Source organism: Phalangium opilio, unplaced genomic scaffold (genome assembly GCF_054372755.1).
Source record: "Phalangium opilio isolate 3A_F unplaced genomic scaffold, DU_Popi_V2 ptg000037l_1, whole genome shotgun sequence".
Lineage (NCBI taxonomy): Eukaryota > Metazoa > Arthropoda > Arachnida > Opiliones > Phalangiidae > Phalangium > Phalangium opilio.
Genome location: NW_028324160.1, coordinates 6,604,905 through 6,626,281, shown reverse-complemented (window position 1 = coordinate 6,626,281; position 21,377 = coordinate 6,604,905). Strand labels below are relative to the sequence as shown.

The 21,377-nt window shown below is 39.1% G+C and overlaps 27 non-coding genes and 51 pseudogenes across 27 annotated transcripts; all 78 read left to right on the top strand.

Moving 5' to 3' along the window:
- Window positions 1-33: 33 nt before the first annotated feature.
- LOC149683668 (5S ribosomal RNA) lies at window positions 34-152 on the top strand. Its single transcript, XR_016384285.1, has one exon. It is a non-coding gene; the product is annotated as a 5S ribosomal RNA (ribosomal RNA).
- Window positions 153-288: 136 nt separating this feature from the next.
- Window positions 289-407, top strand: LOC149683667 (5S ribosomal RNA). The gene has a single exon (XR_016384283.1). It is a non-coding gene; the product is annotated as a 5S ribosomal RNA (ribosomal RNA).
- Window positions 408-545: 138 nt separating this feature from the next.
- On the top strand, window positions 546-664 carry LOC149683666 (5S ribosomal RNA; annotated as a pseudogene).
- A 135-nt stretch (window positions 665-799) lies between these two features.
- On the top strand, window positions 800-918 carry LOC149683665 (5S ribosomal RNA; annotated as a pseudogene).
- Window positions 919-1,056: 138 nt separating this feature from the next.
- LOC149683664 (5S ribosomal RNA) lies at window positions 1,057-1,175 on the top strand (annotated as a pseudogene).
- A 134-nt stretch (window positions 1,176-1,309) lies between these two features.
- On the top strand, window positions 1,310-1,428 carry LOC149683663 (5S ribosomal RNA; annotated as a pseudogene).
- Window positions 1,429-1,566: 138 nt separating this feature from the next.
- Window positions 1,567-1,685, top strand: LOC149683662 (5S ribosomal RNA; annotated as a pseudogene).
- Window positions 1,686-1,816: 131 nt separating this feature from the next.
- On the top strand, window positions 1,817-1,935 carry LOC149683661 (5S ribosomal RNA; annotated as a pseudogene).
- A 131-nt stretch (window positions 1,936-2,066) lies between these two features.
- LOC149683660 (5S ribosomal RNA) lies at window positions 2,067-2,185 on the top strand (annotated as a pseudogene).
- A 138-nt stretch (window positions 2,186-2,323) lies between these two features.
- LOC149683659 (5S ribosomal RNA) lies at window positions 2,324-2,442 on the top strand. The gene has a single exon (XR_016384273.1). It is a non-coding gene; the product is annotated as a 5S ribosomal RNA (ribosomal RNA).
- Window positions 2,443-2,576: 134 nt separating this feature from the next.
- LOC149683658 (5S ribosomal RNA) lies at window positions 2,577-2,695 on the top strand. Its single transcript, XR_016384262.1, has one exon. It is a non-coding gene; the product is annotated as a 5S ribosomal RNA (ribosomal RNA).
- Window positions 2,696-2,831: 136 nt separating this feature from the next.
- On the top strand, window positions 2,832-2,950 carry LOC149683657 (5S ribosomal RNA). Its single transcript, XR_016384282.1, has one exon. It is a non-coding gene; the product is annotated as a 5S ribosomal RNA (ribosomal RNA).
- Window positions 2,951-3,088: 138 nt separating this feature from the next.
- On the top strand, window positions 3,089-3,207 carry LOC149683656 (5S ribosomal RNA; annotated as a pseudogene).
- A 134-nt stretch (window positions 3,208-3,341) lies between these two features.
- LOC149683655 (5S ribosomal RNA) lies at window positions 3,342-3,460 on the top strand (annotated as a pseudogene).
- A 138-nt stretch (window positions 3,461-3,598) lies between these two features.
- Window positions 3,599-3,717, top strand: LOC149683654 (5S ribosomal RNA; annotated as a pseudogene).
- A 138-nt stretch (window positions 3,718-3,855) lies between these two features.
- LOC149683653 (5S ribosomal RNA) lies at window positions 3,856-3,974 on the top strand (annotated as a pseudogene).
- A 134-nt stretch (window positions 3,975-4,108) lies between these two features.
- On the top strand, window positions 4,109-4,227 carry LOC149683652 (5S ribosomal RNA; annotated as a pseudogene).
- Window positions 4,228-4,365: 138 nt separating this feature from the next.
- Window positions 4,366-4,484, top strand: LOC149683651 (5S ribosomal RNA; annotated as a pseudogene).
- Window positions 4,485-4,622: 138 nt separating this feature from the next.
- LOC149683650 (5S ribosomal RNA) lies at window positions 4,623-4,741 on the top strand. Its single transcript, XR_016384224.1, has one exon. It is a non-coding gene; the product is annotated as a 5S ribosomal RNA (ribosomal RNA).
- Window positions 4,742-4,879: 138 nt separating this feature from the next.
- LOC149683649 (5S ribosomal RNA) lies at window positions 4,880-4,998 on the top strand (annotated as a pseudogene).
- Window positions 4,999-5,132: 134 nt separating this feature from the next.
- Window positions 5,133-5,251, top strand: LOC149683648 (5S ribosomal RNA; annotated as a pseudogene).
- Window positions 5,252-5,389: 138 nt separating this feature from the next.
- LOC149683647 (5S ribosomal RNA) lies at window positions 5,390-5,508 on the top strand (annotated as a pseudogene).
- Window positions 5,509-5,639: 131 nt separating this feature from the next.
- Window positions 5,640-5,758, top strand: LOC149683646 (5S ribosomal RNA; annotated as a pseudogene).
- A 131-nt stretch (window positions 5,759-5,889) lies between these two features.
- On the top strand, window positions 5,890-6,008 carry LOC149683645 (5S ribosomal RNA; annotated as a pseudogene).
- A 138-nt stretch (window positions 6,009-6,146) lies between these two features.
- Window positions 6,147-6,265, top strand: LOC149683644 (5S ribosomal RNA). Its single transcript, XR_016384315.1, has one exon. It is a non-coding gene; the product is annotated as a 5S ribosomal RNA (ribosomal RNA).
- Window positions 6,266-6,401: 136 nt separating this feature from the next.
- On the top strand, window positions 6,402-6,520 carry LOC149683643 (5S ribosomal RNA; annotated as a pseudogene).
- A 138-nt stretch (window positions 6,521-6,658) lies between these two features.
- On the top strand, window positions 6,659-6,777 carry LOC149683642 (5S ribosomal RNA). Its single transcript, XR_016384337.1, has one exon. It is a non-coding gene; the product is annotated as a 5S ribosomal RNA (ribosomal RNA).
- Window positions 6,778-6,913: 136 nt separating this feature from the next.
- Window positions 6,914-7,032, top strand: LOC149683641 (5S ribosomal RNA). Its single transcript, XR_016384243.1, has one exon. It is a non-coding gene; the product is annotated as a 5S ribosomal RNA (ribosomal RNA).
- A 133-nt stretch (window positions 7,033-7,165) lies between these two features.
- Window positions 7,166-7,284, top strand: LOC149683640 (5S ribosomal RNA). The gene has a single exon (XR_016384280.1). It is a non-coding gene; the product is annotated as a 5S ribosomal RNA (ribosomal RNA).
- Window positions 7,285-7,422: 138 nt separating this feature from the next.
- LOC149683639 (5S ribosomal RNA) lies at window positions 7,423-7,541 on the top strand (annotated as a pseudogene).
- A 136-nt stretch (window positions 7,542-7,677) lies between these two features.
- On the top strand, window positions 7,678-7,796 carry LOC149683638 (5S ribosomal RNA; annotated as a pseudogene).
- A 133-nt stretch (window positions 7,797-7,929) lies between these two features.
- On the top strand, window positions 7,930-8,048 carry LOC149683637 (5S ribosomal RNA). The gene has a single exon (XR_016384279.1). It is a non-coding gene; the product is annotated as a 5S ribosomal RNA (ribosomal RNA).
- Window positions 8,049-8,186: 138 nt separating this feature from the next.
- On the top strand, window positions 8,187-8,305 carry LOC149683636 (5S ribosomal RNA; annotated as a pseudogene).
- Window positions 8,306-8,441: 136 nt separating this feature from the next.
- LOC149683635 (5S ribosomal RNA) lies at window positions 8,442-8,560 on the top strand. Its single transcript, XR_016384278.1, has one exon. It is a non-coding gene; the product is annotated as a 5S ribosomal RNA (ribosomal RNA).
- Window positions 8,561-8,698: 138 nt separating this feature from the next.
- On the top strand, window positions 8,699-8,817 carry LOC149683634 (5S ribosomal RNA; annotated as a pseudogene).
- Window positions 8,818-8,948: 131 nt separating this feature from the next.
- On the top strand, window positions 8,949-9,067 carry LOC149683633 (5S ribosomal RNA; annotated as a pseudogene).
- Window positions 9,068-9,198: 131 nt separating this feature from the next.
- Window positions 9,199-9,317, top strand: LOC149683632 (5S ribosomal RNA; annotated as a pseudogene).
- Window positions 9,318-9,455: 138 nt separating this feature from the next.
- LOC149683631 (5S ribosomal RNA) lies at window positions 9,456-9,574 on the top strand. Its single transcript, XR_016384251.1, has one exon. It is a non-coding gene; the product is annotated as a 5S ribosomal RNA (ribosomal RNA).
- A 136-nt stretch (window positions 9,575-9,710) lies between these two features.
- Window positions 9,711-9,829, top strand: LOC149683630 (5S ribosomal RNA). The gene has a single exon (XR_016384277.1). It is a non-coding gene; the product is annotated as a 5S ribosomal RNA (ribosomal RNA).
- A 138-nt stretch (window positions 9,830-9,967) lies between these two features.
- On the top strand, window positions 9,968-10,086 carry LOC149683629 (5S ribosomal RNA; annotated as a pseudogene).
- Window positions 10,087-10,220: 134 nt separating this feature from the next.
- LOC149683628 (5S ribosomal RNA) lies at window positions 10,221-10,339 on the top strand (annotated as a pseudogene).
- Window positions 10,340-10,477: 138 nt separating this feature from the next.
- On the top strand, window positions 10,478-10,596 carry LOC149683627 (5S ribosomal RNA; annotated as a pseudogene).
- A 136-nt stretch (window positions 10,597-10,732) lies between these two features.
- Window positions 10,733-10,851, top strand: LOC149683626 (5S ribosomal RNA). Its single transcript, XR_016384276.1, has one exon. It is a non-coding gene; the product is annotated as a 5S ribosomal RNA (ribosomal RNA).
- A 138-nt stretch (window positions 10,852-10,989) lies between these two features.
- On the top strand, window positions 10,990-11,108 carry LOC149683625 (5S ribosomal RNA; annotated as a pseudogene).
- Window positions 11,109-11,239: 131 nt separating this feature from the next.
- Window positions 11,240-11,358, top strand: LOC149683624 (5S ribosomal RNA; annotated as a pseudogene).
- A 131-nt stretch (window positions 11,359-11,489) lies between these two features.
- On the top strand, window positions 11,490-11,608 carry LOC149683623 (5S ribosomal RNA; annotated as a pseudogene).
- A 138-nt stretch (window positions 11,609-11,746) lies between these two features.
- LOC149683622 (5S ribosomal RNA) lies at window positions 11,747-11,865 on the top strand. The gene has a single exon (XR_016384240.1). It is a non-coding gene; the product is annotated as a 5S ribosomal RNA (ribosomal RNA).
- Window positions 11,866-12,001: 136 nt separating this feature from the next.
- On the top strand, window positions 12,002-12,120 carry LOC149683621 (5S ribosomal RNA). Its single transcript, XR_016384275.1, has one exon. It is a non-coding gene; the product is annotated as a 5S ribosomal RNA (ribosomal RNA).
- Window positions 12,121-12,258: 138 nt separating this feature from the next.
- On the top strand, window positions 12,259-12,377 carry LOC149683620 (5S ribosomal RNA; annotated as a pseudogene).
- A 134-nt stretch (window positions 12,378-12,511) lies between these two features.
- On the top strand, window positions 12,512-12,630 carry LOC149683619 (5S ribosomal RNA; annotated as a pseudogene).
- Window positions 12,631-14,274: 1,644 nt separating this feature from the next.
- LOC149683618 (5S ribosomal RNA) lies at window positions 14,275-14,393 on the top strand (annotated as a pseudogene).
- A 134-nt stretch (window positions 14,394-14,527) lies between these two features.
- On the top strand, window positions 14,528-14,646 carry LOC149683617 (5S ribosomal RNA; annotated as a pseudogene).
- Window positions 14,647-14,784: 138 nt separating this feature from the next.
- LOC149683616 (5S ribosomal RNA) lies at window positions 14,785-14,903 on the top strand (annotated as a pseudogene).
- A 138-nt stretch (window positions 14,904-15,041) lies between these two features.
- Window positions 15,042-15,160, top strand: LOC149683615 (5S ribosomal RNA; annotated as a pseudogene).
- A 134-nt stretch (window positions 15,161-15,294) lies between these two features.
- Window positions 15,295-15,413, top strand: LOC149683614 (5S ribosomal RNA; annotated as a pseudogene).
- Window positions 15,414-15,551: 138 nt separating this feature from the next.
- On the top strand, window positions 15,552-15,670 carry LOC149683613 (5S ribosomal RNA; annotated as a pseudogene).
- Window positions 15,671-15,808: 138 nt separating this feature from the next.
- Window positions 15,809-15,927, top strand: LOC149683612 (5S ribosomal RNA). The gene has a single exon (XR_016384336.1). It is a non-coding gene; the product is annotated as a 5S ribosomal RNA (ribosomal RNA).
- A 138-nt stretch (window positions 15,928-16,065) lies between these two features.
- Window positions 16,066-16,184, top strand: LOC149683611 (5S ribosomal RNA; annotated as a pseudogene).
- Window positions 16,185-16,318: 134 nt separating this feature from the next.
- On the top strand, window positions 16,319-16,437 carry LOC149683610 (5S ribosomal RNA; annotated as a pseudogene).
- Window positions 16,438-16,575: 138 nt separating this feature from the next.
- Window positions 16,576-16,694, top strand: LOC149683609 (5S ribosomal RNA; annotated as a pseudogene).
- A 131-nt stretch (window positions 16,695-16,825) lies between these two features.
- LOC149683608 (5S ribosomal RNA) lies at window positions 16,826-16,944 on the top strand. The gene has a single exon (XR_016384314.1). It is a non-coding gene; the product is annotated as a 5S ribosomal RNA (ribosomal RNA).
- Window positions 16,945-17,080: 136 nt separating this feature from the next.
- Window positions 17,081-17,199, top strand: LOC149683607 (5S ribosomal RNA; annotated as a pseudogene).
- A 138-nt stretch (window positions 17,200-17,337) lies between these two features.
- Window positions 17,338-17,456, top strand: LOC149683606 (5S ribosomal RNA). Its single transcript, XR_016384335.1, has one exon. It is a non-coding gene; the product is annotated as a 5S ribosomal RNA (ribosomal RNA).
- Window positions 17,457-17,592: 136 nt separating this feature from the next.
- Window positions 17,593-17,711, top strand: LOC149683605 (5S ribosomal RNA). Its single transcript, XR_016384229.1, has one exon. It is a non-coding gene; the product is annotated as a 5S ribosomal RNA (ribosomal RNA).
- A 133-nt stretch (window positions 17,712-17,844) lies between these two features.
- LOC149683604 (5S ribosomal RNA) lies at window positions 17,845-17,963 on the top strand. Its single transcript, XR_016384274.1, has one exon. It is a non-coding gene; the product is annotated as a 5S ribosomal RNA (ribosomal RNA).
- Window positions 17,964-18,101: 138 nt separating this feature from the next.
- Window positions 18,102-18,220, top strand: LOC149683603 (5S ribosomal RNA). The gene has a single exon (XR_016384334.1). It is a non-coding gene; the product is annotated as a 5S ribosomal RNA (ribosomal RNA).
- A 136-nt stretch (window positions 18,221-18,356) lies between these two features.
- On the top strand, window positions 18,357-18,475 carry LOC149683602 (5S ribosomal RNA). The gene has a single exon (XR_016384332.1). It is a non-coding gene; the product is annotated as a 5S ribosomal RNA (ribosomal RNA).
- A 133-nt stretch (window positions 18,476-18,608) lies between these two features.
- On the top strand, window positions 18,609-18,727 carry LOC149683601 (5S ribosomal RNA). Its single transcript, XR_016384272.1, has one exon. It is a non-coding gene; the product is annotated as a 5S ribosomal RNA (ribosomal RNA).
- A 138-nt stretch (window positions 18,728-18,865) lies between these two features.
- Window positions 18,866-18,984, top strand: LOC149683600 (5S ribosomal RNA; annotated as a pseudogene).
- A 136-nt stretch (window positions 18,985-19,120) lies between these two features.
- Window positions 19,121-19,239, top strand: LOC149683599 (5S ribosomal RNA; annotated as a pseudogene).
- A 134-nt stretch (window positions 19,240-19,373) lies between these two features.
- On the top strand, window positions 19,374-19,492 carry LOC149683598 (5S ribosomal RNA). The gene has a single exon (XR_016384271.1). It is a non-coding gene; the product is annotated as a 5S ribosomal RNA (ribosomal RNA).
- Window positions 19,493-19,630: 138 nt separating this feature from the next.
- Window positions 19,631-19,749, top strand: LOC149683597 (5S ribosomal RNA; annotated as a pseudogene).
- A 131-nt stretch (window positions 19,750-19,880) lies between these two features.
- LOC149683596 (5S ribosomal RNA) lies at window positions 19,881-19,999 on the top strand (annotated as a pseudogene).
- A 131-nt stretch (window positions 20,000-20,130) lies between these two features.
- Window positions 20,131-20,249, top strand: LOC149683595 (5S ribosomal RNA; annotated as a pseudogene).
- Window positions 20,250-20,387: 138 nt separating this feature from the next.
- On the top strand, window positions 20,388-20,506 carry LOC149683594 (5S ribosomal RNA; annotated as a pseudogene).
- Window positions 20,507-20,641: 135 nt separating this feature from the next.
- On the top strand, window positions 20,642-20,760 carry LOC149683593 (5S ribosomal RNA). The gene has a single exon (XR_016384270.1). It is a non-coding gene; the product is annotated as a 5S ribosomal RNA (ribosomal RNA).
- Window positions 20,761-20,898: 138 nt separating this feature from the next.
- Window positions 20,899-21,017, top strand: LOC149683592 (5S ribosomal RNA; annotated as a pseudogene).
- A 135-nt stretch (window positions 21,018-21,152) lies between these two features.
- On the top strand, window positions 21,153-21,271 carry LOC149683591 (5S ribosomal RNA; annotated as a pseudogene).
- The last annotated feature ends 106 nt before the right edge of the window (window positions 21,272-21,377 follow it).

The following is a 21,377-nucleotide window of genomic DNA, read 5'->3' as shown; positions in this document are numbered from 1 at the left end:
AGTTTTTAATTCGAATAATTAACCACAGTTCTCGGCAACGGCCATATCACGCTGAAAACACCGGTTCTCGTCCGATCACCGAAGTTAAGCAGCGTCGAGCGCAGTCAGTACTTGGGAGGGAGACCACTTAGGAACACTGCGTGCCGTTGTCTTTTACACTTTAGTTTCCTTTTTTAAAATCCAACAGATATAAGAAAAGCAGAGAGAGTTTCTTTTTTTTAAAAAAAAACATGGAGAAGGGTAATTTGTCTAATTAGTTTTAAATTCGACTTATTAACTAAAGTTCTCGGCAACGGCCATATCACGCTGAAAACACCGGTTCTCGTCCGATCACTGAAGTTAAGCAGCGTCGAGCGCAGTCAGTACTTGGGAGGGAGACCACCTAGGAACACTACGTGACGTTGTCTTTTACACTTTAGTTTCCTTTTTTAAAATCCAACAGATATGAGAAAAGCAAACAGAGTTTCTTTTTTTATTTTTTCAAAAAATGCAGAAGGGTAATTTGTCTAATTAGTTTTTAATTCGAATAATTAACCACAGTTCTCGGCAACGGCCATATCACGCTGAAAACACCGGTTCTCGTCCGATCACCGAAGTTAAGAAGCGTCGAGCGCAGTCAGTACTTGGGAGAGAGACCACTTAGGAACACTGCGTGCCGTTGTCTTTTACACTTTAGTTTCCTTTTTTAAAATCCAACAGATATGAGAAAAGCAGAGAGTTTCTTTTTTTTAAAAAAAAAACATGGAGAAGGGTAATTTGTCTAATTAGTTTTAAATTCGACTTATTAACTAAAGTTCTCGGCAACGGCCATATCACGCTGAAAACACCGGTTTTCGTCCGATCACTGAAGTTAAGCAGCGTCGAGCGCAGTCAGTACTTGGGAGGGAGACCACCTAGGAACACTACGTGACGTTGTCTTTTACACTTTAGTTTCCTTTTTTAAAATCCAACAGATATGAGAAAAGCAAACAGAGTTTCTTTTTTTATTTTTTCAAAAAATGCATAAGGGTAATTTGTCTAATTAGTTTTTAATTCGAATAATTAACCACAGTTCTCGGCAACGGCCATATCACGCTGAAAACACCGGTTCTCGTCCGATCACCGAAATTAAGCAGCGTCAAGCGCAGTCAGTACTTGGGAGGGAGACCAATTAGGAACACTGCGTGCTGTTGTCTTTTACAGTGTAGTTTCCTTTTTTAAAATCCAACAGATATGAGAAAAGCAGAGAGTTTCTTTTTTTTAAAAAAAAACATGGAGAAGGGTAATTTGTCTAATTAGTTTTAAATTCGACTTATTAACTAAAGTTCTCGGCAACGGCCATATCACGCTGAAAACACCGGTTTTCGTCCGATCACTGAAGTTAAGCAGCGTCGAGCGCAGTCAGTACTTGGGAGGGAGACCACCTAGGAACACTACGTGACGTTGTCTTTTACACTTTAGTTTCCTTTTTTAAAATCCAACAGATATGAGAAAAGCAAACAGAGTTTCTTTTTTTATTTTTTCAAAAAATGCATAAGGGTAATTTGTCTAATTAGTTTTTAATTCGAATAATTAACCACAGTGCTCGGCAACGGCCATATCACGCTGAAAACACCGGTTCTCGTCCGATCAACGAAATTAAGCAGCGTCAAGCGCAGTCAGTACTTGGGAGGGAGACCAATTAGGAACACTGCGTGCTGTTGTCTTTTACAGTGTAGTTTCCTTTTTTAAAATCCACCTGATATGAGAAAAGGAAACACAGTTTCTTTTTTTTCAAACATGCAAAAGGGTAATTTGTCAAATTAGTTTTAAATTCGAATAACTAACTAAAGATCTCGGCGACGGCCATGTCACGCTGAAAACACCGGTTCTCGTCCGATCACCGAAATTAAGCAGCGTCAAGCGCAGTCAGTACTTGGGAGGGAGACCAATTAGGAACACAGCGTGCCGTTGTCTTTTACAGTGTAGTTTCCTTTTTTAAAATCCACCAGATATGGGAAAAGCAAACAGAGTTTCTTTTTTTTCAAACATGCAGAAGGGTAATTTGTCAAACTAGTTTTAAACTCGAATAACTAACTAAAGTTCTCGGCAACAGCCATATCACGCTGAAAACACCGGTTCTCGTCCGATCACCGAAGTTAAGCAGCGTCGAGCGCAGTCAGTACTTGGGAGGGAGACCACCTAGGAACACTATGTGACGTTGTCTTTTACAGTTTAGTTCCCTTTTTTAAAATCCTCCAGATATGAGAAAAGGAAACAGAGTTTCTTTTTTTATTTTTTGAAAAAATGCAGAAGGGTAAGGTGTCTAATTAGTTTTTAATTCGAATAATTAACCACAGTTCTCGGCAACGGCCATATCACGCTGAAAACACCGGTTCTCGTCCGATCACCGAAGTTAAGCAGCGTCGAGCGCAGTCAGTACTTGGGAGGGAGACCACTTAGGAACACTGCGTGCCGTTGTCTTTTACACTTTAGTTTCCTTTTTTAAAATCCAACAGATATGAGAAAAGCAGAGAGTTTCTTTTTTTTAAAAAAAAACATGGAGAAGGGTAATTTGTCTAATTAGTTTTTAATTCGAATAATTAACCACAGTTCTCGGCAACGGCCATATCACGCTGAAAACACCGGTTCTCGTCCGATCACCGAAGTTAAGCAGCGTCGAGCGCAGTCAGTACTTGGGAGGGAGACCACTTAGGAACACTGCGTGCCGTTGTCTTTTACACTTTAGTTTCCTTTTTTAAAATCCAACAGATATAAGAAAAGCAGAGAGAGTTTCTTTTTTTTAAAAAAAAACATGGAGAAGGGTAATTTGTCTAATTAGTTTTAAATTCGACTTATTAACTAAAGTTCTCGGCAACGGCCATATCACGCTGAAAACACCGGTTCTCGTCCGATCACTGAAGTTAAGCAGCGTCGAGCGCAGTCAGTACTTGGGAGGGAGACCACCTAGGAACACTACGTGACGTTGTCTTTTACACTTTAGTTTCCTTTTTTAAAATCCAACAGATATGAGAAAAGCAAACAGAGTTTCTTTTTTTATTTTTTCAAAAAATGCAGAAGGGTAATTTGTCTAATTAGTTTTTAATTCGAATAATTAACCACAGTTCTCGGCAACGGCCATATCACGCTGAAAACACCGGTTCTCGTCCGATCACCGAAGTTAAGAAGCGTCGAGCGCAGTCAGTACTTGGGAGAGAGACCACTTAGGAACACTGCGTGCCGTTGTCTTTTACACTTTAGTTTCCTTTTTTAAAATCCAACAGATATGAGAAAAGCAGAGAGTTTCTTTTTTTTAAAAAAAAACATGGAGAAGGGTAATTTGTCTAATTAGTTTTAAATTCGACTTATTAACTAAAGTTCTCGGCAACGGCCATATCACGCTGAAAACACCGGTTTTCGTCCGATCACTGAAGTTAAGCAGCGTCGAGCGCAGTCAGTACTTGGGAGGGAGACCACCTAGGAACACTACGTGACGTTGTCTTTTACACTTTAGTTTCCTTTTTTAAAATCCAACAGATATGAGAAAAGCAAACAGAGTTTCTTTTTTTATTTTTTCAAAAAATGCATAAGGGTAATTTGTCTAATTAGTTTTTAATTCGAATAATTAACCACAGTTCTCGGCAACGGCCATATCACGCTGAAAACACCGGTTTTCGTCCGATCACTGAAGTTAAGCAGCGTCGAGCGCAGTCAGTACTTGGGAGGGAGACCACCTAGGAACACTACGTGACGTTGTCTTTTACACTTTAGTTTCCTTTTTTAAAATCCAACAGATATGAGAAAAGCAAACAGAGTTTCTTTTTTTATTTTTTCAAAAAATGCATAAGGGTAATTTGTCTAATTAGTTTTTAATTCGAATAATTAACCACAGTTCTCGGCAACGGCCATATCACGCTGAAAACACCGGTTCTCGTCCGATCACCGAAATTAAGCAGCGTCAAGCGCAGTCAGTACTTGGGAGGGAGACCAATTAGGAACACTGCGTGCTGTTGTCTTTTACAGTGTAGTTTCCTTTTTTAAAATCCAACAGATATGAGAAAAGCAGAGAGTTTCTTTTTTTTAAAAAAAAACATGGAGAAGGGTAATTTGTCTAATTAGTTTTAAATTCGACTTATTAACTAAAGTTCTCGGCAACGGCCATATCACGCTGAAAACACCGGTTTTCGTCCGATCACTGAAGTTAAGCAGCGTCGAGCGCAGTCAGTACTTGGGAGGGAGACCACCTAGGAACACTACGTGACGTTGTCTTTTACACTTTAGTTTCCTTTTTTAAAATCCAACAGATATGAGAAAAGCAAACAGAGTTTCTTTTTTTATTTTTTCAAAAAATGCATAAGGGTAATTTGTCTAATTAGTTTTTAATTCGAATAATTAACCACAGTGCTCGGCAACGGCCATATCACGCTGAAAACACCGGTTCTCGTCCGATCACCGAAATTAAGCCGCGTCAAGCGCAGTCAGTACTTGGGAGGGAGACCACCTAGGAACACTACGTGACGTTGTCTTTTACACTTTAGTTTCCTTTTTTAAAATCCAACAGATATGAGAAAAGCAAACAGAGTTTCTTTTTTTATTTTTTGAAAAAATGCAGAAGGGTAATTTGTCTAATTAGTTTTTAATTCGAATAATTAACCACAGTTCTCGGCAACGGCCATATCACGCTGAAAACACCGGTTCTCGTCCGATCACCAAAGTTAAGCAGCGTCGAGCGCAGTCAGTACTTGGGAGGGAGACCACTTAGGAACACTGCGTGCCGTTGTCTTTTACACTTTAGTTTCCTTTTTTAAAATCCAACAGATATGAGAAAAGCAAACAGAGTTTCTTTTTTTATTTTTTCAAAAAATGCATAAGGGTAATTTGTCTAATTAGTTTTTAATTCGAATAATTAACCACAGTTCTCGGCAACGGCCATATCACGCTGAAAACACCGGTTCTCGTCCGATCACCGAAATTAAGCAGCGTCAAGCGCAGTCAGTACTTGGGAGGGAGACCAGTTAGGAACACTGCGTGCTGTTGTCTTTTACAGTGTAGTTTCCTTTTTTAAAATCCAACAGATATGAGAAAAGCAGAGAGTTTCTTTTTTTTAAAAAAAAACATGGAGAAGGGTAATTTGTCTAATTAGTTTTAAATTCGACTTATTAACTAAAGTTCTCGGCAACGGCCATATCACGCTGAAAACACCGGTTTTCGTCCGATCACTGAAGTTAAGCAGCGTCGAGCGCAGTCAGTACTTGGGAGGGAGACCACCTAGGAACACTACGTGACGTTGTCTTTTACACTTTAGTTTCCTTTTTTAAAATCCAACAGATATGAGAAAAGCAAACAGAGTTTCTTTTTTTATTTTTTCAAAAAATGCATAAGGGTAATTTGTCTAATTAGTTTTTAATTCGAATAATTAACCACAGTGCTCGGCAACGGCCATATCACGCTGAAAACACCGGTTCTCGTCCGATCACCGAAATTAAGCAGCGTCAAGCGCAGTCAGTACTTGGGAGGGAGACCAATTAGGAACACTGCGTGCTGTTGTCTTTTACAGTGTAGTTTCCTTTTTTAAAATCCACCAGATATGAGAAAAGGAAACACAGTTTCTTTTTTTTCAAACATGCAAAAGGGTAATTTGTCAAATTAGTTTTAAATTCGAATAACTAACTAAAGATCTCGGCGACGGCCATGTCACGCTGAAAACACCGGTTCTCGTCCGATCACCGAAATTAAGCAGCGTCAAGCGCAGTCAGTACTTGGGAGGGAGACCAATTAGGAACACAGCGTGCCGTTGTCTTTTACAGTGTAGTTTCCTTTTTTAAAATCCACCAGATATGGGAAAAGCAAACAGAGTTTCTTTTTTTTCAAACATGCAGAAGGGTAATTTGTCAAACTAGTTTTAAACTCGAATAACTAACTAAAGTTCTCGGCAACAGCCATATCACGCTGAAAACACCGGTTCTCGTCCGATCACCGAGGTTAAGCAGCGTCGAGCGCAGTCAGTACTTGGGAGGGAGACCACCTAGGAACACTATGTGACGTTGTCTTTTACAGTTTAGTTCCCTTTTTTAAAATCCTCCAGATATGAGAAAAGGAAACAGAGTTTCTTTTTTTATTTTTTGAAAAAATGCAGAAGGGTAAGGTGTCTAATTAGTTTTTAATTCGAATAATTAACCACAGTTCTCGGCAACGGCCATATCACGCTGAAAACACCGGTTCTCGTCCGATCACCGAAGTTAAGCAGCGTCGAGCGCAGTCAGTACTTGGGAGGGAGACCATTTAGGAACACTGCGTGCCGTTGTCTTTTACACTTTAGTTTCCTTTTTTAAAATCCAACAGATATGAGAAAAGCAGAGAGAGTTTCTTTTTTTAAAAAAAAAACATGGAGAAGGGTAATTTGTCTAATTAGTTTTAAATTCGACTTATTAACTAAAGTTCTCGGCAACGGCCATATCACGCTGAAAACACCGGTTCTCGTCCGATCACCGAAGTTAAGCAGCGTCGAGCGCAGTCAATACTTGGGAGGGAGACCACCTAGGAACACTACGTGACGTTGTCTTTTACACTTTAGTTTCCTTTTTTAAAATCCAACAGATATGAGAAAAGCAAACAGAGTTTCTTTTTTTATTTTTTGAAAAAATGCAGAAGGGTAATTTGTCTAATTAGTTTTTAATTCGAATAATTAACCACAGTTCTCGGCAACGGCCATATCACGCTGAAAACACCGGTTCTCGTCCGATCACCAAAGTTAAGCAGCGTCGAGCGCAGTCAGTACTTGGGAGGGAGACCACTTAGGAACACTGCGTGCCGTTGTCTTTTACACTTTAGTTTCCTTTTTTAAAATCCAACAGATATAAGAAAAGCAGAGAGAGTTTCTTTTTTTTAAAAAAAAACATGGAGAAGGGTAATTTGTCTAATTAGTTTTAAATTCGACTTATTAACTAAAGTTCTTGGCAACGGCCATATCACGCTGAAAACACCGGTTCTCGTCCGATAACCGAAGTTAAGCAGCGTCGAGCGCAGTCAGTACTTGGGAGGGAGACCACTTAGGAACACTGCGTGCCGTTGTCTTTTACACTTTAGTTTCCTTTTTTAAAATCCAACAGATATGAGAAAAGCAGAGAGTTTCTTTTTTTTAAAAAAAACATGGAGAAGGGTAATTTGTCTAATTAGTTTTAAATTCGACTTATTAACTAAAGTTCTCGGCAACGGCCATATCACGCTGAAAACACCGGTTCTCGTCCGATCACTGAAGTTAAGCAGCGTCGAGCGCAGTCAGTACTTGGGAGGGAGACCACCTAGGAACACTACGTGACGTTGTCTTTTACACTTTAGTTTCCTTTTTTAAAATCCAACAGATATGAGAAAAGCAAACAGAGTTTCTTTTTTTATTTTTTGAAAAAATGCAGAAGGGTAATTTGTCTAATTAGTTTTTAATTCGAATAATTAACCACAGTTCTCGGCAACGGCCATATCACGCTGAAAACACCGGTTCTCGTCCGATCACCGAAGTTAAGAAGCGTCGAGCGCAGTCAGTACTTGGGAGAGAGACCACTTAGGAACACTGCGTGCCGTTGTCTTTTACACTTTAGTTTCCTTTTTTAAAATCCAACAGATATGAGAAAAGCAGAGAGAGTTTCTTTTTTTTAAAAAAAAACATGGAGAAGGGTAATTTGTCTAATTAGTTTTAAATTCGACTTATTAACTAAAGTTCTTGGCAACGGCCATATCACACTGAAAACACCGGTTCTTGTCCGGTCACCGAAGTTAAGCAGCGTCGAGCGCAGTCAGTACTTGGGAGGGAGACCACTTAGGAACACTGCGTGCCGTTGTCTTTTACACTTTAGTTTCATTTTTTAAAATCCAACAGATATGAGAAAACCAGAGAGAGTTTCTTTTTTAAAAAAAACATGGAGAAGGGTAATTTGTCTAATTAGTTTTAAAATCGACTTATTAACTAAAGTTCTCGGCAACGGCCATATCACGCTGAAAACACCGGTTCTCGTCCGATCACTGAAGTTAAGCAGCGTCGAGCGCAGTCAGTACTTGGGAGGGAGACCACCTAGGAACACTACGTGACGTTGTCTTTTACACTTTAGTTTCCTTTTTTAAAATCCAACAGATATGAGAAAAGCAAACAGAGTTTCTTTTTTTATTTTTTCAAAAAATGCAGAAGGGTAATTTGTCTAATTAGTTTTTAATTCGAATAATTAACCACAGTTCTCGGCAACGGCCATATCACGCTGAAAACACCGGTTCTCGTCCGATCACCGAAGTTAAGAAGCGTCGAGCGCAGTCAGTACTTGGGAGAGAGACCACTTAGGAACACTGCGTGCCGTTGTCTTTTACACTTTAGTTTCCTTTTTTAAAATCCAACAGATATGAGAAAAGCAGAGAGAGTTTCTTTTTTTTAAAAAAAAACATGGAGAAGGGTAATTTGTCTAATTAGTTTTAAATTCGACTTATTAACTAAAGTTCTCGGCAACGGCCATATCACGCTGAAAACACCGGTTCTCGTCCGATCACTGAAGTTAAGCAGCGTCGAGCGCAGTCAGTACTTGGGAGGGAGACCACCTAGGAACACTACGTGACGTTGTCTTTTACACTTTAGTTTCCTTTTTTAAAATCCAACAGATATGAGAAAAGCAAACAGAGTTTCTTTTTTTATTTTTTCAAAAAATGCAGAAGGGTAATTTGTCTAATTAGTTTTTAATTCGAATAATTAACCACAGTTCTCGGCAACGGCCATATCACGCTGAAAACATCGGTTCTCGTCCGATCAGCGAAATTAAGCAGCGTCAAGCGCAGTCAGTACTTGGGAGGGAGACCAATTAGGAACACTGCGTGCTGTTGTCTTTTACAGTGTAGTTTCCTTTTTTAAAATCCACCAGATATGAGAAAAGGAAACACAGTTTCTTTTTTTTCAAACATGCAGAAGGGTAATTTGTCAAATTAGTTTTAAATTCGAATAACTAACTAAAGATCTCGGCGACGGCCATGTCACGCTGAAAACACCGGTTCTCGTCCGATCACCGAAATTAAGCAGCGTCAAGCGCAGTCAGTACTTGGGAGGGAGACCAATTAGGAACACAGCGTGCCGTTGTCTTTTACAGTGTAGTTTCCTTTTTTAAAATCCACCAGATATGGGAAAAGCAAACAGAGTTTCTTTTTTTTCAAACATGCAGAAGGGTAATTTGTCAAACTAGTTTTAAACTCGAATAACTAACTAAAGTTCTCGGCAACAGCCATATCACGCTGAAAACACCGGTTCTCGTCCGATCACCGAAGTTAAGCAGCGTCGAGCGCAGTCAGTACTTGGGAGGGAGACCACCTAGGAACACTACGTGACGTTGTCTTTTACACTTTAGTTTCCTTTTTTAAAATCCAACAGATATGAGAAAAGCAAACAGAGTTTCTTTTTTTATTTTTTCAAAAAATGCAGAAGGGTAATTTGTCTAATTAGTTTTTAATTCGAATAATTAACCACAGTTCTCGGCAACGGCCATATCACGCTGAAAACACCGGTTCTCGTCCGATCACCGAAGTTAAGCAGCGTCGAGCGCAGTCAGTACTTGGGAGGGAGACCACTTAGGAACACTGCGTGCCGTTGTCTTTTACACTTTAGTTTCCTTTTTTAAAATCCAACAGATATAAGAAAAGCAGAGAGAGTTTCTTTTTTTTAAAAAAAATCATGGAGAAGGGTAATTTGTCTAATTAGTTTTAAATTCGACTTATTAACTAAAGTTCTCGGCAACGGCCATATCACGCTGAAAACACCGGTTCTCGTCCGATCACTGAAGTTAAGCAGCGTCGAGCGCAGTCAGTACTTGGGAGGGAGACCACCTAGGAACACTACGTGACGTTGTCTTTTACACTTTAGTTTCCTTTTTTAAAATCCAACAGATATGAGAAAAGCAAACAGAGTTTCTTTTTTTATTTTTTCAAAAAATGCAGAAGGGTAATTTGTCTAATTAGTTTTTAATTCGAATAATTAACCACAGTTCTCGGCAACGGCCATATCACGCTGAAAACACCGGTTCTCGTCCGATCACCGAAGTTAAGAAGCGTCGAGCGCAGTCAGTACTTGGGAGAGAGACCACTTAGGAACACTGCGTGCCGTTGTCTTTTACACTTTAGTTTCCTTTTTTAAAATCCAACAGATATGAGAAAAGCAGAGAGTTTCTTTTTTTTAAAAAAAAACATGGAGAAGGGTAATTTGTCTAATTAGTTTTAAATTCGACTTATTAACTAAAGTTCTCGGCAACGGCCATATCACGCTGAAAACACCGGTTTTCGTCCGATCACTGAAGTTAAGCAGCGTCGAGCGCAGTCAGTACTTGGGAGGGAGACCACCTAGGAACACTACGTGACGTTGTCTTTTACACTTTAGTTTCCTTTTTTAAAATCCAACAGATATGAGAAAAGCAAACAGAGTTTCTTTTTTTATTTTTTCAAAAAATGCATAAGGGTAATTTGTCTAATTAGTTTTTAATTCGAATAATTAACCACAGTTCTCGGCAACGGCCATATCACGCTGAAAACACCGGTTCTCGTCCGATCACCGAAGTTAAGAAGCGTCGAGCGCAGTCAGTACTTGGGAGAGAGACCACTTAGGAACACTGCGTGCCGTTGTCTTTTACACTTTAGTTTCCTTTTTTAAAATCCAACAGATATGAGAAAAGCAGAGAGAGTTTCTTTTTTTTAAAAAAAAACATGGAGAAGGGTAATTTGTCTAATTAGTTTTAAATTCGACTTATTAACTAAAGTTCTCGGCAACGGCCATATCACGCTGAAAACACCGGTTCTCGTCCGATCACTGAAGTTAAGCAGCGTCGAGCGCAGTCAGTACTTGGGAGGGAGACCACCTAGGAACACTACGTGACGTTGTCTTTTACACTTTAGTTTCCTTTTTTAAAATCCAACAGATATGAGAAAAGCAAACAGAGTTTCTTTTTTTATTTTTTCAAAAAATGCAGAAGGGTAATTTGTCTAATTAGTTTTTAATTCGAATAATTAACCACAGTTCTCGGCAACGGCCATATCACGCTGAAAACATCGGTTCTCGTCCGATCAGCGAAATTAAGCAGCGTCAAGCGCAGTCAGTACTTGGGAGGGAGACCAATTAGGAACACTGCGTGCTGTTGTCTTTTACAGTGTAGTTTCCTTTTTTAAAATCCACCAGATATGAGAAAAGGAAACACAGTTTCTTTTTTTTCAAACATGCAGAAGGGTAATTTGTCAAATTAGTTTTAAATTCGAATAACTAACTAAAGATCTCGGCGACGGCCATGTCACGCTGAAAACACCGGTTCTCGTCCGATCACCGAAATTAAGCAGCGTCAAGCGCAGTCAGTACTTGGGAGGGAGACCAATTAGGAACACAGCGTGCCGTTGTCTTTTACAGTGTAGTTTCCTTTTTTAAAATCCACCAGATATGGGAAAAGCAAACAGAGTTTCTTTTTTTTCAAACATGCAGAAGGGTAATTTGTCAAACTAGTTTTAAACTCGAATAACTAACTAAAGTTCTCGGCAACAGCCATATCACGCTGAAAACACCGGTTCTCGTCCGATCACCGAAGTTAAGCAGCGTCGAGCGCAGTCAGTACTTGGGAGGGAGACCACCTAGGAACACTACGTGACGTTGTCTTTTACACTTTAGTTTCCTTTTTTAAAATCCAACAGATATGAGAAAAGCAAACAGAGTTTCTTTTTTTATTTTTTCAAAAAATGCAGAAGGGTAATTTGTCTAATTAGTTTTTAATTCGAATAATTAACCACAGTTCTCGGCAACGGCCATATCACGCTGAAAACACCGGTTCTCGTCCGATCACCGAAGTTAAGCAGCGTCGAGCGCAGTCAGTACTTGGGAGGGAGACCACTTAGGAACACTGCGTGCCGTTGTCTTTTACACTTTAGTTTCCTTTTTTAAAATCCAACAGATATAAGAAAAGCAGAGAGAGTTTCTTTTTTTTAAAAAAAATCATGGAGAAGGGTAATTTGTCTAATTAGTTTTAAATTCGACTTATTAACTAAAGTTCTCGGCAACGGCCATATCACGCTGAAAACACCGGTTCTCGTCCGATCACTGAAGTTAAGCAGCGTCGAGCGCAGTCAGTACTTGGGAGGGAGACCACCTAGGAACACTACGTGACGTTGTCTTTTACACTTTAGTTTCCTTTTTTAAAATCCAACAGATATGAGAAAAGCAAACAGAGTTTCTTTTTTTATTTTTTCAAAAAATGCAGAAGGGTAATTTGTCTAATTAGTTTTTAATTCGAATAATTAACCACAGTTCTCGGCAACGGCCATATCACGCTGAAAACACCGGTTCTCGTCCGATCACCGAAGTTAAGAAGCGTCGAGCGCAGTCAGTACTTGGGAGAGAGACCACTTAGGAACACTGCGTGCCGTTGTCTTTTACACTTTAGTTTCCTTTTTTAAAATCCAACAGATATGAGAAAAGCAGAGAGTTTCTTTTTTTTAAAAAAAAACATGGAGAAGGGTAATTTGTCTAATTAGTTTTAAATTCGACTTATTAACTAAAGTTCTCGGCAACGGCCATATCACGCTGAAAACACCGGTTTTCGTCCGATCACTGAAGTTAAGCAGCGTCGAGCGCAGTCAGTACTTGGGAGGGAGACCACCTAGGAACACTACGTGACGTTGTCTTTTACACTTTAGTTTCCTTTTTTAAAATCCAACAGATATGAGAAAAGCAAACAGAGTTTCTTTTTTTATTTTTTCAAAAAATGCATAAGGGTAATTTGTCTAATTAGTTTTTAATTCGAATAATTAACCACAGTTCTCGGCAACGGCCATATCACGCTGAAAACACCGGTTTTCGTCCGATCACCAGGCCCGTAGCCACGGGGGGGCATCAGGGGGCAATGCCCCCTCAAAAATATATCCTGCCCCCTCAAATAAGATTTCGGTTTGCCCCTAAATGCCCCCTCAAAATTTTCCAATGCCCCCTTATCAAATTAAGTTTTCATTTTGGTACACAAATATTAAAACTATTTAGAATGTATATCAACATATTTTAGACTTTATTGTCTTTATCTGTGTATATTCCTGATACCGTACTGGAATTTTTTTACTTGATATATCCCTGATTCATTTGTATGTTTTAAATTCACTTTTGATTTGTATCCCTGATGCACTGGAATTTTTAGCCTTTTGTCATTATCCTTGATATATATCGCCGGTTTTGTCATCCAGGACCAAAATATTATGTCGGGGTACAGCGAGGGGTCGGGCGTTTTGGAAAAAGTGTTCGGGATTTCGAAATCCAATTTGATTTCTTCGGATTCCGTTTGATTTCGTCGGATTTCGTTTGATTTCGTCGGATTTCGTTTGATTTCAGAATTCGATAAAATCCAATGAATTTCATCGAATTTTTAGATTTTTCCCATGATTTCTTTGGATTTTGGATTTCGTGAATTTTGTAATGGATTTCACGATTTCTTTACTGATTTTGTTTCTGATATTGTGATTTCGCTTCTGATTTCGTGACTTTTATGTTGATTTCGTGATTTCTTAGTTGATTTTGTGTTTTTTTTTCCTGATTTTATGATTTCTTTCATGATTTTGTGATTTCGTTGCTGATTTCGGATTTTTTATTTGATTTCAAAATCAGCATTGATTTCGGATTTCTTAAGTTGGATTTCACGTGTAGCGTACGGGAGTTAATGAATGACCGACCCCTCGGGGTACAGACTTACATTTGACGCCTCAACAGCGACTTGCGAAGTTGCGAGGCAAGCTTTTCTTGTCCTACTCGCGTATTTTCACTTTAACGACGAGCTATGTCACTTGAAAGAAAGTGAAACTTAACTTCCCTAGCCTATGAAAAAGATCTGACTAGAAATTAAGATTTAGAATTGTTTATTAACAATTTATTTTTTTTAAACTTTTTACAAAAAGTTTGATTTTCAAATGTTAAAAAAGTGTCAATAATGAAATACCTGTGGAAATAGTTATTGTCTGACATTTTGATATTTATGTTATGTTATTCTACAAAAAAAACTCCATTTGCCATGCCCCCTCACAGAAAGATACTGCCCCCTCTGCGTAACTTTTCTGGCTACGGGCCTGCCGATCACTGAAGTTAAGCAGCGTCGAGCGCAGTCAGTACTTGGGAGGGAGACCACCTAGGAACACTACGTGACGTTGTCTTTTACACTTTAGTTTCCTTTTTTAAAATCCAACAGATATGAGAAAAGCAAACAGAGTTTCTTTTTTTATTTTTTCAAAAAATGCATAAGGGTAATTTGTCTAATTAGTTTTTAATTCGAATAATTAACCACAGTTCTCGGCAACGGCCATATCACGCTGAAAACACCGGTTCTCGTCCGATCACCGAAATTAAGCAGCGTCAAGCGCAGTCAGTACTTGGGAGGGAGACCAATTAGGAACACTGCGTGCTGTTGTCTTTTACAGTGTAGTTTCCTTTTTTAAAATCCAACAGATATGAGAAAAGCAGAGAGTTTCTTTTTTTTAAAAAAAAACATGGAGAAGGGTAATTTGTCTAATTAGTTTTAAATTCGACTTATTAACTAAAGTTCTCGGCAACGGCCATATCACGCTGAAAACACCGGTTTTCGTCCGATCACTGAAGTTAAGCAGCGTCGAGCGCAGTCAGTACTTGGGAGGGAGACCACCTAGGAACACTACGTGACGTTGTCTTTTACACTTTAGTTTCCTTTTTTAAAATCCAACAGATATGAGAAAAGCAAACAGAGTTTCTTTTTTTATTTTTTCAAAAAATGCATAAGGGTAATTTGTCTAATTAGTTTTTAATTCGAATAATTAACCACAGTGCTCGGCAACGGCCATATCACGCTGAAAACACCGGTTCTCGTCCGATCACCGAAATTAAGCAGCGTCAAGCGCAGTCAGTACTTGGGAGGGAGACCACCTAGGAACACTACGTGACGTTGTCTTTTACACTTTAGTTTCCTTTTTTAAAATCCAACAGATATGAGAAAAGCAAACAGAGTTTCTTTTTTTATTTTTTCAAAAAATGCATAAGGGTAATTTGTCTAATTAGTTTTTAATTCGAATAATTAACCACAGTTCTCGGCAACGGCCATATCACGCTGAAAACACCGGTTCTCGTCCGATCACCGAAATTAAGCAGCGTCAAGCGCAGTCAGTACTTGGGAGGGAGACCAATTAGGAACACTGCGTGCTGTTGTCTTTTACAGTGTAGTTTCCTTTTTTAAAATCCAACAGATATGAGAAAAGCAGAGAGTTTCTTTTTTTTAAAAAAAAACATGGAGAAGGGTAATTTGTCTAATTAGTTTTAAATTCGACTTATTAACTAAAGTTCTCGGCAACGGCCATATCACGCTGAAAACACCGGTTTTCGTCCGATCACTGAAGTTAAGCAGCGTCGAGCGCAGTCAGTACTTGGGAGGGAGACCACCTAGGAACACTACGTGACGTTGTCTTTTACACTTTAGTTTCCTTTTTTAAAATCCAACAGATATGAGAAAAGCAAACAGAGTTTCTTTTTTTATTTTTTCAAAAAATGCATAAGGGTAATTTGTCTAATTAGTTTTTAATTCGAATAATTAACCACAGTGCTCGGCAACGGCCATATCACGCTGAAAACACCGGTTCTCGTCCGATCACCGAAATTAAGCAGCGTCAAGCGCAGTCAGTACTTGGGAGGGAGACCACCTAGGAACACTACGTGACGTTGTCTTTTACACTTTAGTTTCCTTTTTTAAAATCCAACAGATATGAGAAAAGCAAACAGAGTTTCTTTTTTTATTTTTTGAAAAAATGCAGAAGGGTAATTTGTCTAATTAGTTTTTAATTCGAATAATTAACCACAGTTCTCGGCAACGGCCATATCACGCTGAAAACACCGGTTCTCGTCCGATCACCAAAGTTAAGCAGCGTCGAGCGCAGTCAGTACTTGGGAGGGAGACCACTTAGGAACACTGCGTGCCGTTGTCTTTTACACTTTAGTTTCCTTTTTTAAAATCCAACAGATATGAGAAAAGCAAACAGAGTTTCTTTTTTTATTTTTTCAAAAAATGCATAAGGGTAATTTGTCTAATTAGTTTTTAATTCGAATAATTAACCACAGTTCTCGGCAACGGCCATATCACGCTGAAAACACCGGTTCTCGTCCGATCACCGAAATTAAGCAGCGTCAAGCGCAGTCAGTACTTGGGAGGGAGACCAGTTAGGAACACTGCGTGCTGTTGTCTTTTACAGTGTAGTTTCCTTTTTTAAAATCCAACAGATATGAGAAAAGCAGAGAGTTTCTTTTTTTTTAAAAAAAACATGGAGAAGGGTAATTTGTCTAATTAGTTTTAAATTCGACTTATTAACTAAAGTTCTCGGCAACGGCCATATCACGCTGAAAACACCGGTTTTCGTCCGATCACTGAAGTTAAGCAGCGTCGAGCGCAGTCAGTACTTGGGAGGGAGACCACCTAGGAACACTACGTGACGTTGTCTTTTACACTTTAGTTTCCTTTTTTAAAATCCAACAGATATGAGAAAAGCAAACAGAGTTTCTTTTTTTATTTTTTCAAAAAATGCATAAGGGTAATTTGTCTAATTAGTTTTTAATTCGAATAATTAACCACAGTGCTCGGCAACGGCCATATCACGCTGAAAACACCGGTTCTCGTCCGATCACCGAAATTAAGCAGCGTCAAGCGCAGTCAGTACTTGGGAGGGAGACCAATTAGGAACACAGCGTGCCGTTGTCTTTTACAGTGTAGTTTCCTTTTTTAAAATCCACCAGATATGGGAAAAGCAAACACAGTTTCTTTTTTTTCAAACATGCAAAAGGGTAAGGTGTCTAATTAGTTTTTAATTCGAATAATTAACCACAGTTCTCGGCAACGGCCATATCACGCTGAAAACACCGGTTCTCGTCCGATCACCGAAGTTAAGCAGCGTCGAGCGCAGTCAGTACTTGGGAGGGAGACCATTTAGGAACACTGCGTGCCGTTGTCTTTTACACTTTAGTTTCCTTTTTTAAAATCCAACAGATATGAGAAAAGCAGAGAGAGTTTCTTTTTTTAAAAAAAAAACATGGAGAAGGGTAATTTGTCTAATTAGTTTTAAATTCGACTTATTAACTAAAGTTCTCGGCAACGGCCATATCACGCTGAAAACACCGGTTCTCGTCCGATCACCGAAGTTAAGCAGCGTCGAGCGCAGTCAATACTTGGGAGGGAGACCACCTAGGAACACTACGTGACGTTGTCTTTTACACTTTAGTTTCCTTTTTTAAAATCCAACAGATATGAGAAAAGCAAACAGAGTTTCTTTTTTTATTTTTTGAAAAAATGCAGAAGGGTAATTTGTCTAATTAGTTTTTAATTCGAATAATTAACCACAGTTCTCGGCAACGGCCATATCACGCTGAAAACACCGGTTCTCGTCCGATCACCAAAGTTAAGCAGCGTCGAGCGCAGTCAGTACTTGGGAGGGAGACCACTTAGGAACACTGCGTGCCGTTGTCTTTTACACTTTAGTTTCCTTTTTTAAAATCCAACAGATATAAGAAAAGCAGAGAGAGTTTCTTTTTTTTAAAAAAAAACATGGAGAAGGGTAATTTGTCTAATTAGTTTTAAATTCGACTTATTAACTAAAGTTCTTGGCAACGGCCATATCACGCTGAAAACACCGGTTCTCGTCCGATCACCGAAGTTAAGCAGCGTCGAGCGCAGTCAGTACTTGGGAGGGAGACCACTTAGGAACACTGCGTGCCGTTGTCTTTTACACTTTAGTTTCCTTTTTAAAAATCCAACAGATATGAGAAAAGCAGAGAGTTTCTTTTTTTTAAAAAAAACATGGAGAAGGGTAATTTGTCTAATTAGTTTTAAATTCGACTTATTAACTAAAGTTCTCGGCAACGGCCATATCACGCTGAAAACACCGGTTCTCGTCCGATCACTGAAGTTAAGCAGCGTCGAGCGCAGTCAGTACTTGGGAGGGAGACCACCTAGGAACACTACGTGACGTTGTCTTTTACACTTTAGTTTCCTTTTTTAAAATCCAACAGATATGAGAAAAGCAAACAGAGTTTCTTTTTTTATTTTTTGAAAAAATGCAGAAGGGTAATTTGTCTAATTAGTTTTTAATTCGAATAATTAACCACAGTTCTCGGCAACGGCCATATCACGCTGAAAACACCGGTTCTCGTCCGATCACCAAAGTTAAGCAGCGTCGAGCGCAGTCAGTACTTGGGAGGGAGACCACTTAGGAACACTGCGTGCCGTTGTCTTTTACACTTTAGTTTCCTTTTTTAAAATCCAACAGATATAAGAAAAGCAGAGAGAGTTTCTTTTTTTTAAAAAAAAACATGGAGAAGGGTAATTTGTCTAATTAGTTTTAAATTCGACTTATTAACTAAAGTTCTTGGCAACGGCCATATCACGCTGAAAACACCGGTTCTCGTCCGATCACCGAAGTTAAGCAGCGTCGAGCGCAGTCAGTACTTGGGAGGGAGACCACTTAGGAACACTGCGTGCCGTTGTCTTTTACACTTTAGTTTCCTTTTTAAAAATCCAACAGATATGAGAAAAGCAGAGAGTTTCTTTTTTTTAAAAAAAACATGGAGAAGGGTAATTTGTCTAATTAGTTTTAAATTCGACTTATTAACTAAAGTTCTCGGCAACGGCCATATCACGCTGAAAACACCGGTTCTCGTCCGATCACTGAAGTTAAGCAGCGTCGAGCGCAGTCAGTACTTGGGAGGGAGACCACCTAGGAACACTACGTGACGTTGTCTTTTACACTTTAGTTTCCTTTTTTAAAATCCAACAGATATGAGAAAAGCAAACAGAGTTTCTTTTTTTATTTTTTGAAAAAATGCAGAAGGGTAATTTGTCTAATTAGTTTTTAATTCGAATAATTAACCACAGTTCTCGGCAACGGCCATATCACGCTGAAAACACCGGTTCTCGTCCGATCACCGAAGTTAAGAAGCGTCGAGCGCAGTCAGTACTTGGGAGAGAGACCACTTAGGAACACTGCGTGCCGTTGTCTTTTACACTTTAGTTTCCTTTTTTAAAATCCAACAGATATGAGAAAAGCAGAGAGAGTTTCTTTTTTTTAAAAAAAAACATGGAGAAGGGTAATTTGTCTAATTAGTTTTAAATTCGACTTATTAACTAAAGTTCTTGGCAACGGCCATATCACACTGAAAACACCGGTTCTTGTCCGGTCACCGAAGTTAAGCAGCGTCGAGCGCAGTCAGTACTTGGGAGGGAGACCACTTAGGAACACTGCGTGCCGTTGTCTTTTACACTTTAGTTTCATTTTTTAAAATCCAACAGATATGAGAAAACCAGAGAGAGTTTCTTTTTTAAAAAAAAACATGGAGAAGGGTAATTTGTCTAATTAGTTTTAAATTCGACTTATTAACTAAAGTTCTCGGCAACGGCCATATCACGCTGAAAACACCGGTTCTCGTCCGATCACTGAAGTTAAGCAGCGTCGAGCGCAGTCAGTACTTGGGAGGGAGACCACCTAGGAACACTACGTGACGTTGTCTTTTACACTTTAGTTTCCTTTTTTAAAATCCAACAGATATGAGAAAAGCAAACAGAGTTTCTTTTTTTATTTTTTCAAAAAATGCAGAAGGGTAATTTGTCTAATTAGTTTTTAATTCGAATAATTAACCACAGTTCTCGGCAACGGCCATATCACGCTGAAAACATCGGTTCTCGTCCGATCAGCGAAATTAAGCAGCGTCAAGCGCAGTCAGTACTTGGGAGGGAGACCAATTAGGAACACTGCGTGCTGTTGTCTTTTACAGTGTAGTTTCCTTTTTTAAAATCCACCAGATATGAGAAAAGGAAACACAGTTTCTTTTTTTTCAAACATGCAGAAGGGTAATTTGTCAAATTAGTTTTAAATTCGAATAACTAACTAAAGATCTCGGCGACGGCCATGTCACGCTGAAAACACCGGTTCTCGTCCGATCACCGAAATTAAGCAGCGTCAAGCGCAGTCAGTACTTGGGAGGGAGACCAATTAGGAACACAGCGTGCCGTTGTCTTTTACAGTGTAGTTTCCTTTTTTAAAATCCACCAGATATGGGAAAAGCAAACAGAGTTTCTTTTTTTTCAAACATGCAGAAGGGTAATTTGTCAAACTAGTTTTAAACTCGAATAACTAACTAAAGTTCTCGGCAACAGCCATATCACTCTGAAAACACCGGTTCTCGTCCGATCACCGAAGTTAAGCAGCGTCGAGCGCAGTCAGTACTTGGGAGGGAGACCACCTAGGAACACTACGTGACGTTGTCTTTTACACTTTAGTTTCCTTTTTTAAAATCCAACAGATATGAGAAAAGCAAACAGAGTTTCTTTTTTTATTTTTTCAAAAAATGCAGAAGGGTAATTTGTCTAATTAGTTTTTAATTCGAATAATTAACCACAGTTCTCGGCAACGGCCATATCACGCTGAAAACACCGGTTCTCGTCCGATCACCGAAGTTAAGAAGCGTCGAGCGCAGTCAGTACTTGGGAGAGAGACCACTTAGGAACACTGCGTGCCGTTGTCTTTTACACTTTAGTTTCCTTTTTTAAAATCCAACAGATATGAGAAAAGCAGAGAGAGTTTCTTTTTTTTAAAAAAAACATGGAGAAGGGTAATTTGTCTAATTAGTTTTAAATTCGACTTATTAACTAAAGTTCTCGGCAACGGCCATATCACGCTGAAAACACCGGTTCTCGTCCGATCACTGAAGTTAAGCAGCGTCGAGCGCAGTCAGTACTTGGGAGGGAGACCACCTAGGAACACTACGTGACGTTGTCTTTTACACTTTAGTTTCCTTTTTTAAAATCCAACAGATATGAGAAAAGCAAACAGAGTTTCTTTTTTTATTTTTTCAAAAAATGCAGAAGGGTAATTTGTCTAATTAGTTTTTAATTCGAATAATTAACCACAGTTCTCGGCAACGGCCATATCACGCTGAAAACACCGATTCTCGTCCGATCACCGAAGTTAAGAAGCGTCGAGCGCAGTCAGTACTTGGGAGAGAGACCACTTAGGAACACTGCGTGCCGTTGTCTTTTACACTTTAGTTTCCTTTTTTAAAATCCAACAGATATGAGAAAAGCAGAGAGAGTTTCTTTTTTTTAAAAAAAACATGGAGAAGGGTAATTTGTCTAATTAGTTTTAAATTCGACTTATTAACTAAAGTTCTCGGCAACGGCCATATCACGCTGAAAACACCGGTTCTCGTCCGATCACTGATGTTAAGCAGCGTCGAGCGCAGTCAGTACTTGGGAGGGAGACCACCTAGGAACACTACGTGACGTTGTCTTTTACACTTTAGTTTCCTTTTTTAAAATCCAACAGATATGAGAAAAGCAAACAGAGTTTCTTTTTTTATTTTTTCAAAAAAATGCAGAAGGGTAATTTGTCTAATT